General features: G+C 33.8%; 1 protein-coding gene across 2 annotated transcripts in view; it reads left to right on the top strand.

Moving 5' to 3' along the window:
• The window catches only part of FARS2 (phenylalanyl-tRNA synthetase 2, mitochondrial), a 477,886-nt gene that overhangs the window by 340,718 nt on the left and 124,399 nt on the right, over window positions 1-12,769 (top strand). The window lies entirely within an intron of this gene.

Genomic DNA, 12,769 nt, shown 5'->3' with positions numbered 1-12,769 from the left:
CATAATGGAAATCCTAGAAATCCCAGGAAATAAGAAACATTGGAAAATTCCAGGGATAACCAAAAAATTCAAAACCGAAGATCTTTACCTACTACTCTTACTCAATGAATAATCCCAGGAAAAAAATTTTTTAAAAAGACCCTGGAAACCATCTAACTTAATTTAGACAACACTAATAATTAATGTTTACATAGTCCTTACAGATTTGCAAAATGCTGTCTTTATAACCCTCTGAGGTAGGTGTTGTTATTATCCCCATTTTACAGATAAAGATACTGAGGTTATAAAAGGTCAAGTAACTTGCTCAGTATCTTATAATGAAAGTGTCAGAGAATTGATTGGAACTCAGATTTTTATGAGTTCAATTCCATTACTCTGTCAAGCTGAAAGTGAATTCAGTTCACAGCATCACCAAATATGTGTATGCATATACATAGATAAATATATATGTGTGTATATGTATTTGTGTGTGCATGTATATATGAATAAACACACATACTCTCTGCTTGAATATTTTCAATAATGGGGATCTCAATACCTCCAAAAAGGCCACATTTCAACCAGCAATAGTTCTATTTGTAGAAAACTCTGTTGCATCAAACCTTAACTTAACCTGACACATTTCACCTATTGCTTCAGATTGGTCCTGTAGGACCAAAAACAAGTTAAAATCCTTCTTTCATATGATACGTATCATACCCTCAAATTTTCTCTGAGTATATCCAGCTCTTCAACCAATCCTTATTTATTAGGATCTTCATTTTCCTCCCACCATTCTGGTTTCCTTCATTTGGATGTTATTCAGCTAGTTTATAATTGATAAGTTTGTAAGTGTGTGCAATCTGAAGATATATAGGTCACAAATTTATAATGATTAACAATGTCAAATTTGTGTCTTATCAGCAATGTACCTATTGTAAAATATCTATTATTAAGATTTAATAATAATAATAGCCTGCATTTATATAATGCTTTAAGATTTGCAACATTTTGTACTCATCTCATTTGATCTTTACAAGAAGGAAGTGCTATTTTGATCCCCATTTTGTAGATGAGAAAACTGAGGTTGAGAGAAGTTATCAGGGTCATACAGATAGTAAGTGCCAGAGCCCATATTTAACATTATCTGTGTTATTTTGTTTAGAATAAACCATCTACTATGGTAATATAACTTCAGTATCATTACACTCAGTGATGCTTAATATGTATAATTCATTTAAGGGATACAATGTTTGATTAGATGTTAAAACTCTTAAAAAAAAAAAACCCACAACTTCTTTCCCTTTTAAAGCAAAAGATACTTTTGGAAGGATAAATATACTCTAGCTTTCAAATGTAATTGGCACATTGGGCACATACAATGTATCCAATGACTTTGGTTTCTATTTGTTAAGTTCCAAGTTTTACTAGAAATATCCTGAGAAATCTTTTGGTGATTTTCTGCCATTAGACTATTCTAATAATGTGAATGCTTTCAGTGGTGATTCCAAGCCTTCCAAAAATGTTTTTCTTTTCCTTGCCTCATGTCCTTCAAAGAGTTTTATCCCAAATAAAAAGCCCAACTTCCCAAATTATCATTGTAGTCTTGAAGAATCTTTGAATTTGTCGATTGACCTAATTAAGAAAGAAAATATTGCCAAAGTACATTTATACAATATATAGACTTATTTTTATGAGGACAACTGGAAGTTTTGTACTATTTTAATATATTTTGCTAAACATTCTGAATATTTGTATCTTGGAAGTTTTGTTAATAAACAAGGTGAAATAGGTCTTGAATTTATATTAGAATTTCTTTAATTTTTGTTGTTTTGTGATGATGTCTTTATGTTGGCTAGGGTCTTGACTTGGATTATATTAAATGTCAAATTGGTATAGTCAGGAGGTATGAGAAGACTGTATCATGAAGGCCGCTTGGAATCTAAAATTGTATTAAAACAGGCAGCTCAACAATATAGACAATAATATTTTGTCCAGGTTGTTTATTCTTTTTGTGAAATTTAAATATATGAATAATAATTAATGATCTCAGTAAATTTTATGCTTATATTAACTTGATGAATACATTAAATATCATTTAATAGATACAGAACTAGTGAAGTTAATTATAGCATATATTTGCCCTTCCAGCCCTGCAGTACACATGCATAGCCAGAAGCTCGGTAACACTTGTTCACAACTTGATGTTTTATTTGCTTCAACATGAAAGCAAAGTCTATATAATAATCTAAAAGAAATAACTGACATTACATTTACCCTAGGATTTAGAGCTGGGAACCTAAGAGGTCATAGAGTCTTAGAAGGAAACTCAGAGGTCATTTAGTCTGATGATTACTTATATGAATAAGACTCCTCTCTTCTAATCTAATATAGAGGTCATCAAACTATGACCTGAGAACCAAATATGGCTTTTTTTGTACAAGGATGAATTAATAATGGTTTTTATAGTTTAAAATAGTTTTATTGTATTTAGAAAGGTAAAAATTATCCTTCAGAAACAGGCAGTGAGTTGGATTTGGCCCTCAGGCTCATAAATTGTCATCCTCTGATCTTGTCCAAATCCCTCACTTTACATCTGAGGAGAGACCCAGAGAAAATACCCAATTGCCAGATGTCTTCAATGTTCCCAAAGCAGTGATTTCAAACACAATCCTGCTTAGGCTCAAAACAGTGGAAATCCTATTCATTTACTGATTGACAGTCCTTAAGCATACATTTATATGCCTTATACTTGTCCAGGTTTAACAGAATTCCATTCTCATCATCAATAAAGGTGCTGTGCCAAAATCAGCAAACAGGCAAGTGATAGGCAGTCATGTGACAACCCTTTATTACTGCTAAGACTACTCTGAGCAAAACCTCGTTCTATAAATCACTACTGTGTATAGCTATGAGAATGCAATAGAAACAAAACACTATAATAGGAACTCAAAAGAAATAAAAATACCAACATTGTACCACAGAGCCCCTGGCATCCATAAGCTGCAGCGGAAGTGGTGATTTAATTTAGGTTTGATCGAACTGCCTGTTTGTTTTGTTTTGTTTCACTGTGGATCTTGTTAAATAAGAGAATTGTTTACTGAAGGACTCTAGGATAGGATAGAATCTCAATGAAGGGGTGAATCCAGGTTGCTTCTTCATTTCTCTTCTACCACTAGAAACTTGTGAATGATAAAGGATACATCCTGCCTTAAATAGAGAAACTAATAAAAATCATCTTCCTGGCTTTCCAGCTTGCTACCTAGACAAATAACCTCTCTACACTTCAGTTTCCAGTTAATTTTTTAGAAAAGGTTTTTCTAATTTTCCTTCCAGCTTTAAATCAGTGATCTAAAAAAGATTCTATAAGACCACATTTGAAATAAAGTAAAACATTGACATGTACATAGTTTTATATCATTTCTAAGTACACACCAGCTTTCAACTGTTACTGATATTTAATGTATTCAAGATGCCATCTCTAGACTTGTTTTTCACTCATGCAGATCTTAACTGTTCACATCCTATGTGATTCTTGCCCATGTTCTACCTTATGTTCTTGATATTAAGAAAGATGGTTAATTTGTTTTTTGTGTAAGCATGAGAGTTCTTCAGATGCAATGAAGCCTAGTTTTTTCCTCCTGCTCAATCCTGAACCCAGGTCATTATCTTCACTTTATTTTTTCCAAATTCCAATACAACCTTTGAGCCTAATATATCCATGCTAAATATCAGAGTACAAGTATTATAATTTCATTATCATTAACACTAAGAATGGATTCCTATAAAAACACCAACTGTTTAATTTCACATCTATTTGTTGTCCTTTCACTTTTAACTACAGATGCTTTCAAGGTATCCTGGCTTACCAAGATTTTATGTCAACTTCTTTGAAAGCTTTTTATTTATGCTCGTTTTTGGTCTTCTGCAAAACAATATTGTTCATATTCTAACCCTGTCTTCTTTCAAAACATTTTGTAATGAACTCATACTCTTCCCCATAGTCATTGTTCTCTTTGGCTTTTTCCACCCTCCACTTAACAATATACATCTAAACCAGTTACTTAATGTCTGTTTATAAAATTTTTTTTTTAATTCATAATGCAAGAAGTTATATATTGATTTAGTTTTTAGAGATTCTTTTCAAGGGCTTTATAGAAGTTCCTTATTTTTATCTTCTGCAACCATAGTTGATCCATTCCTTGAATTATCTTCAGGATAGTTTGTTTGCATTTGTGCATTGTTGCAAAGTGAAAATTGGAAAGTATCCAACAAAATGACATTTCTGTGTTGCCTTTGGGCACATTATAAAAAAAATAAACAAACAAATGTAATTTTGCTTTTCTAGGAAAACCTGTAAGCCATCTTTCCATTATAGTTCAACTCCTTTTTGTCTGATAATTTTTAGAGTAGTAATGCCAATAAAAATGTGTTGAAGTTCTTTTAGTAGGGCATCAATCTGTTGGTCATTGAAAAGCTAACACTTTATGCTTTCTTTGCTCATATATGTGTATGTGTATGTACATATAAACATACAGGTATATGTATGTATATATACATACACATATAAGATTTATTCCATTAAATATTTCTAATTACATGTAAACATTTAAAATATTCATTTTCAAAAAATTTTAGCTTCAAATCTTACCCCTTTTATCACTCTCCCCCACCTACTGAGAAGGTAAACAATATGATATTGATTATATGTGAATTTTTGCAAAATAATATTTCCATAGTAGTCATGTGCAATTTATAAGCTTAAAAGAGTAGTCAAGAGCCACTAAGAGGTTAAATGTAGGTGTCAGAGAAAGAACTTGACCACAGGTTTTCTTGATTCCAAGAAGTTAGCTCTCTATTATATATAATACCTTTCACATAAAAAATTAACAAAAATTTAATTTTGTTTGTTGTTTATTCATTCATTTTTCAGTTATATTTAAGTCTTCATGACTCAATTTGGATATTTCTTGGCTAAGATATTGGGGTGGTTTGACATTTCTTCTTCAGTTCATTTTACAGATGAGGAAATTGAGGCAAACAGAGTGAAATCAGTTGTTCAGGATCACACAGATATCAAGAGTCTCAGGTCAGATTTGAATTCAGAAAGATGAATATTCCTGATTCCAGGTCCAGCATTCTATACAGAGTGACACTTAGTTGCCCTTGGTACATGGTCCTTTGTCAGTTTTCCTCTTCTCAATAGTCTCTTCTCCTTAAGTTTTTGTGACACCTCTCTCACTCTTCCTCTTCTCTTCCTTCCTGTCCAATCACTCTTAGTCATTCCCATTTGCCTGTGAGCTCCTTGAACTTAGGAACTGTTTTTTCTGTCTTTATATCCCCAGTATTTAGTCCAGGGACTAACATATGGTTAAAAGAATGCTTGTTAGTTTAACTATTCTATTAACATAAATAATAAATAATAAAACTTCACTAGTTAAGATTTTGACCCCAAAATAGATTACTCTGTTAGTGAAAAGAGTGAAATCCTAATGATTTAGAATTGAAAGGGAACATAGAGAAATTTTAATCAGCCCCCCTCATTTTAAGCATATGGTTGTATGGTACTATAGATGGTATAGGACTTGGAGCAAGGAAGTTGTTGCTTTTCAATTTCACAATTTCAATTTCAATTGTGTCTGACTCTTCATGTCCCCATTTGGGGCTTTCTTGGCAAAGCTATTGGAGTGATATGCTATTCATTCCCTTCTCCAGCTCATTTTACCAAAGGAGAAATTAAGGCAAACAGCATAAAGTGAATTGCCCAGAGTGTCACAGGTATGAAATGTTTGAGGCTAGATTTGAGTTTTCCTGATTCCAAAGCCAGTAATAGTCTATCCATTTTGCCACCCAGCTTCCCTGGAGTTAGGACAACCTGAATTCAAATTCTTTCTCATATTCCGTCTAACTGTGTTAACCTGGACAAGTTATTTAACCTCTCTCAGTTCCAGTTTCTTCAGCTGTACTGCAGGGAAAACAATAGCACATATTTTACAGAATTATTGTGAAGATCAAATGGGATAATATATGACAAGTACTTTTCACAGAGCTCTATAAATGCTAGCTCTGTTTTGCACATATTTTTACTTGTATAATATGTTGTTTTCTCTGATAGAATATAAGCTTCTTAAAGGCAGAAATTGCTTCATTTTATGGGTAGTTCATTGGTTAGGACTTATATCTTAGAGTTAGGAAGATATGTTTTATTTCTGTCTTTGGTTCATAGTAGTTGTGTGACCTTGGACAGTGTCACACATAAATATTTAAATATAAAATAGGTATTATAATAATAATAGTACCTGTGGACCAGACACTTTACAAATGTTATCTCATTCATTCTCACTGTAGCTTTGTGAGGTGAGTGCTATTTTTATCCCCATTTTACAGTTGAGGAAACTGAGGAAATAGAGGTCAAATTACTATCTAGTAAGTTTTGGGGGCTGATTTTGAAACTCAGGTCTTTCTGACTAGATCTCTAACCACTGTGCCCCCTAAAAGTCAGCCACAAGCCTTTTCCTCAGTGTTCTGAAGACCTGGGTTTAAACTTCAGCTCTGGCATATCCTGACTGTATGACCATGAACAAATCATCCAATTTCTTTGTACCTCTATGAAACTCCTTTACATTTTAAGTTATAAAACAGATACCTGCATTGTAGAAAGCCTTTCCTCCCTATGACTTCCCTATATCACCAAAATCTCAGCTCTGGTTGAAAAAAATTTACATGCAGTAGCTGGTATTATTGACCAAACAGTATTTTATTTAATAAAGGTTCTCTTTTCATAATAACATTTTAAATTAGCATATAAAAACATTGATGCCTAAGCAGTTTTTTCATCTGCTTACATTGCTATTAAATTGTTTGTAAATAAATTAAGAGTTCTCAAGTAATAATTTGTTTGGAAACAACATATTATATCTAAACAGTCTCCTTATTATCATACACATATTATTCATTTGCACAGCAGGCCCCTTCCTTTTTCTTTTTCTATTAACCAGCTACATTTTATCTCATTTCCTTTCAGAAGCAATCCAAATTCTAAATCACTAAAGTCTGAATACTTGAAATTTTACCATATTTATATTTCTGAAACATTTTTTCTTTGCACAGTGTCCTTATTGCATTTAGGTCTGTACATTCAGAGGTTCACTGCCTATGCCTATCTCTGGGAAAGAGTTGGAATGTTCACACAATTTAAATAACAAGTGTTGGTGAACTCATTACAATAGATCTTTGAGTAATTACTTTCTGTCTTAGTTGGGGGACTTATGGGAGCTTTGCTAAAATTATGCTGTCTTGAAACAAACCCTGAGGTGATTGTTATAGTTAAATATAATTCATTTGCAGAATGTTTATTATAGTTAAATTTTACTAATTTAGGGCTTGTTGCTGGCCAACAGACGGGGAGGAGGAAGTCTCACCATCCATAAGTCTTCACAGTTACTTCCCATATAGAGAGAACAAGCATGGCATTGGCTTTCTAGAACACAACATAAAAAGTTACTCCCACTCTTTCTCTTTTTCCTGTCCCCATAATTACTGAATTTATTAGACTAATAAGATTGTCAGGCTTTAGGTTGCCGGGATAAACAAAATAAAAATATGAAAATTGAGACTTCTTTTTAAATTTGTTTTACTCTCTTTTCATCTCTATAGTGGCCCAAGTATAAAAATTTAGACCTCTATCCCTTAGCAGAAGTTTCAGAAAAGGACCCTTTAGCTAACCTCTTTTAAGTATAAAATAAACATATTTTCTTGCCAGGAGAGGAATCCCTCTTTTATGGTCCAGGATGGAAACATAAGAACTGTTAGGATAGTGTCATTCCTATAATGCCTTCCAGCCCAACACTGTGTGAGAAATGAAAAGACATAGAGGAAGGAACTATTCAAAGGAGCAAGCATGTGTTGCAGAGGATGATTTCATCTTTTCGTTTCCCACAAAATGAAAACTTTTAAAATAGCCTCAGTCTTGTGATGATTCCTCTAAACTAGATGGCCTCACCAGTCTGAGATAAGGTAATGCATTTAAGGAAAAAATAACCTAAGCTATACTTGAAATATGACAGCTTCTGTACCATCCCTAGTCCTAGGAAAGAAGCTGGAAATCATTAAAGACGAACTGTTCCCTGAAGATACTGGCCCATTATGTTATTGCTGTTTTTCCTTTCCTACTCTTCCAAAAAAAGTTAAGAAAATAATGAGCATTATCAGGAGAGGTCTTGGGGAGGGAAGCAGAAAGAAACCATGATATGTGTCTGTGACCACATATTGTTTGCCATTCTGGTTATTTCAGTTGAAGAAGGTCCAGGGAAGGCTACTAAAATGAATATGAGGATGGGGAACCTGCCATATGAGAACAGCCTGAAAAATAAATCAGTATATCTTAGTATAAGAAATTGAGAGAAGAATATTATTATAGTCTGTTAAATAATGAAGGGCATACACAGTGTGAATATGGGCTGGCTCCTCATGTCCCAAGAGACTGAAATCTAGGGTTAGAGATTTAGAGCTGGGAGCAACATTAGAAATTATCAAATTAAAATGCCCTCATTCTTAAAATGAGGAAACTGGAACAAGCCCCCAAAGTGGTTTAAGTGCATTGCTCACAGTTACCTTCTAACACAGGCAGAGTTGGGATCCAAACTTAGGGCACCAGATGCCAAATTCACTGTCCTTTCCATTGTATTACATTGCTCTTCCTCACAGGGATATTTCTTATAGCTTGAAAGATGTTTTGGGCCAGAACTTGAAACAAGGCGATAACTCAAGGGAGATATCAGAATCCTAATGTTAATTCAATGGAATTGATACAGTGCTTATTGGTTCACACATTAGAGCAAATCCTTACAAAGTGATAAGTCAATTTAGCATGGTACTTAGTAAATTCTCTAGCTCACTAATGTATTTAAGTATCATTGGAGTTCACAAGTATGGGAGATTCACAAAGTTAACTTTGTGAATTCACACTTCCCATAATCCCACTCTCAGAGGAGGAGTCAACCTTTGAGAGAGCATAAAAACAGCTGCGTTCAGTCAGCAGGGTTAGTAGGAAAGCTTCAGAGTGGAGGAGCCTCAGTTCATAAGAAGCCCACTCTAGGAAGTGGAACCAGATTCATTCATCCACCTCACACCACTGTGGTGGCAGGCTCTCCTCCTTCGCTTCTCCACTGAAAGATAGGTCTCTAAGAAAGCTACCTGGGCCCAAGGAAAGAGACAAGACTTGGAAGGAGAAAATAAACGTTTGGATTTTATCAGCTGGCTGCATGTGGAGTGATTATTACTCTGAACCTAAACTAAGGCTGCCTCCAGAAAACCTCCCTGAGAAACCTGCTCACAGAGAACCATCATATATTATATAATAGAAGAGAATACCACAGAAAGAAGCATTCACTTTGTTACTTAGAGGATAAATTATCTCCTCATAAAAGGTTCTCTTTCCACAAGAGCTAGTCATATGTCCTTGAGGTGTCTCATCCAATACCATTCTTGTCTATGTCTTTCCACAAATCCCCAGGAGTAGATCCTGTGGATATCATCTTCTAGTTCTGTTACTGTCACAGAATCCCCTAGCAGAAGTTTCAGAAAGGGTCCTTCCCCTTAGGAAACATTGGTCAACTACAAAATAAACCAATTACCTGGCAAGGACGGAGCCCCTCCTTTCATATCTATCCACTTGAGCTATGCTTCTCTCATTCCTGCTTTGAGACCAGACTACCTACTTTTGCAAGCAAACATGCATATGATAATCTCGTTTTCTCTATTTCTATGTACAAGTCATCCATGGCAAGGTGCTTCCTCTTCCCAACCCACCCATGCATCTTACCTTGCCCCTTAGTTCATCTGCAGTCTTGTTAGTTTTTTTTTTTTTTCCCCCTCTGAACACGCCTTTCCATGGTTTGTAATCATCTATCATGTCTTGGAGAATATTGGTGCCAGAAATGGATTTTTGCAGCAGCAAGCAGCTTAAAATTAAAAACAATCTAGTTTCCTAAATATCATCCAGTCTGATTTTGTCCTACAATCTAATTCTGGGCATTGCTTGTAGTCCATCTGGTTAGATGTAAGTTAAAGTACATGTAAGAATGTCCTGGAATCATAAGATCATGTCTAGGTTTGGAAGAGACCTCAGAGATCTTAGTCCAACTCATTTTACAGATGCAAAAACTGAGACTCAGTGTGGGTAATGATTTGCCCCAGGTTTAAAAAAAACCAGAATGGCAGAACCAGGACCAAATTTGGGTTCTGTGACTCGGCTCAGTGTTTTCCCCACTATATCATGCTGCCTCCCAATCTGTACTTTTTCGCAGTGAATAATCAAGGTATGAAATTTGGTACTGCCTAAAAATGGTTCAGTTTAAAAATATCAATAGATCCAAAAAAGATTTAGATAAAGTCATAGATGTATATCTGATCAATAAAGAAAGTCAGTAATGTAGGGCTCCTCCCCAAATGTCATAAAGACGTGTGTGACACATAAATATACACATAAGCATACATACACATATTTAATGGATAGTTATTGATGCTTTCCTTCAGGAAAACTATTGATCTTACCCCTTATCTCATGTATCCTATTATATTCTTTTGTGAGATGATAGAGGGAAGAGAGAGAAAAATGGTATGGACTTGTAAACTCATCACTTTATAAAGCTCTTACTGGGAAGTAGAACTTGAACTTGAGTCTTCCTGATTCCAATACCAGCGCTCTACACCTCTTAGACTAAGGTCAAGAAGCCCTGCATTTAAATTCTACCTTTGATATTTCTTTTCTTTTCTTTCTTTCTTTCTTTTTTTTTTTTTTTTTAAATCTCTGGTATTTATTTGTGGGATCTTGGGCAAATCACTTAATCTCATTGAGCTTTAGTTTTCTCATTTATAAAATGATAGATTTTAATTAAATAAATGTCCTGGTCCCTTTTTTTGCTCTAAAACTTGTGAGCTTGTATCTAACAGTGTTTACAAAGGATTTCAAAACCATGGATTTCTAGGACCCATCAATGTTTGTGTTCTGTCAAGATGTATTATGGCATGCAGATTACTTGGGACAGAGCAGAAATTAGCAAAATTAATGACATATAATATATAATGTTTTATATTTTAAAAACTTTTAATATATACATTCTTCTTTCACTGCTTTCACTTGTCTTATATGATTTGGTGTTGAGGTCATAAGAGTTTGACACATCTTTTAATTTTTCCTCATAAATATCATAAAGATCTGTCACATTTTAAAATATTCAAAAATTTGATGAATAGTCCATATTTCCAAATGTAACCTTGATTACAGCTCGTTATTTTTATTGTGGTTTAAATCAGGCAATTTCCAAGGCCTTTGAAGCATTTTTAGTTTATACACTTGGATAAATTTTTCATGAAGTGAAACCCGGCTAAAGGTTATGTTCTATTATTTTATCTCAATTTTAGAATTGCTATGATTTTGGAACAAAATTGCTTCTCATCATCTAATGTTATGTTCATGAGATTTAGTCCTTTCTTTAGTGGGAATGAGACATTCAGACAAGCTAGAAATTAAAAAAAAATTTCTGGAATTTTACAGTATGATAAGGTACCAAAGTATTACAAGTTCATCTAGAATTCTTCTGACAATGATTTTGGTATAACCTTGTGTAAAAAAGGGTTTCATGGTAAAAATTACTTTTTTCCAGTCATCCATATTCTGTTCTTTGCATTGTCTTGTCCATAACAAGCATTTTTCTTCATAACAATGGTTAGCAGATCACTGGTATTCTCACTGTTCCTCAAACTTCAAAAAGCCCACTCTACAATGTAGAATAATAAAATCCCCTTTAGCTGCCATCTCAGGCCTTTACTTATTTTCCAGAAATTAATTAGACACATTTATAGGAATATATTTTTACTTCTTGACTTTTTAAATGTTCAGTTGTGATTTTCTTTGTCCTTTGTCCGGCCCTGTTTCATGGTAGACTTAGTTGATCTTTGATATGCTTGCCTTCTCTATATGAATAGTTTCTATAATATCTTTTACAGTTGTTGAAGTGTCCTTTTTAAAAGCCACAATTTACATATTTCTTTAGACTAACATTGAGTCTTATAAAACCCAAAATTAAATACACCACAAGCATAAGCATTGAAATGTATATATGGTATGATACATAGCGCTCAATTTAACTGACCTGACTAAAAGTGGGGATAGCTACTCAATCCAGTTTGTTGTGATTAGTGAGACATTCTGATTCGAGAAGAATGACCATTATAATTACAGAATTAAACCATATAAAATTATTACATGGCTGAAGTAATTCATACATCAGTGTATTAAATTTTTTTTTGTCATTTGGTCACCAATTTTTGGTCATTTTCTCTAAACAAAAATGTAATTTAAGAAAATTTTAAGGAAAAAGATTAAGGAAAATAAAATAGTAGTTCTAGTAGTAGTAGTAGTATTCAGTTGTTTCAGTCATGTCTGATATTCTGTGATCCCTTTTGAGGTTTTCATAGTAGAGAAACTGGAATGGTCTGCCATTTCTTTCTCCAGCTCATTTTACAGATGAGGAAACCAAGACAAATAGGGTTATATTATTTGCCCAGAGTCATATAGCTAGTAAGTGTCTGAAGCCAGATTTGAACTCAAGTCTTCCTGATTCCAGGCCCAACACTCTATCAGATAGTTGTAGTACAAATAGATAATAAAAAATATATATATTTGAAGAAATATGGAATTAAAGTGTAAAACTATTGGTATATCCATTTAGAGCAGGGCTTCTTAATTTTTTATGTGTTAAAATCCCTTTGTCCGTAAATGGACCCT

Source organism: Sarcophilus harrisii, chromosome 1, assembly GCF_902635505.1.
Source record: "Sarcophilus harrisii chromosome 1, mSarHar1.11, whole genome shotgun sequence".
Classification (NCBI taxonomy): domain Eukaryota; kingdom Metazoa; phylum Chordata; class Mammalia; order Dasyuromorphia; family Dasyuridae; genus Sarcophilus; species Sarcophilus harrisii.
This window is presented reverse-complemented; position numbering and strand designations above follow the sequence as displayed.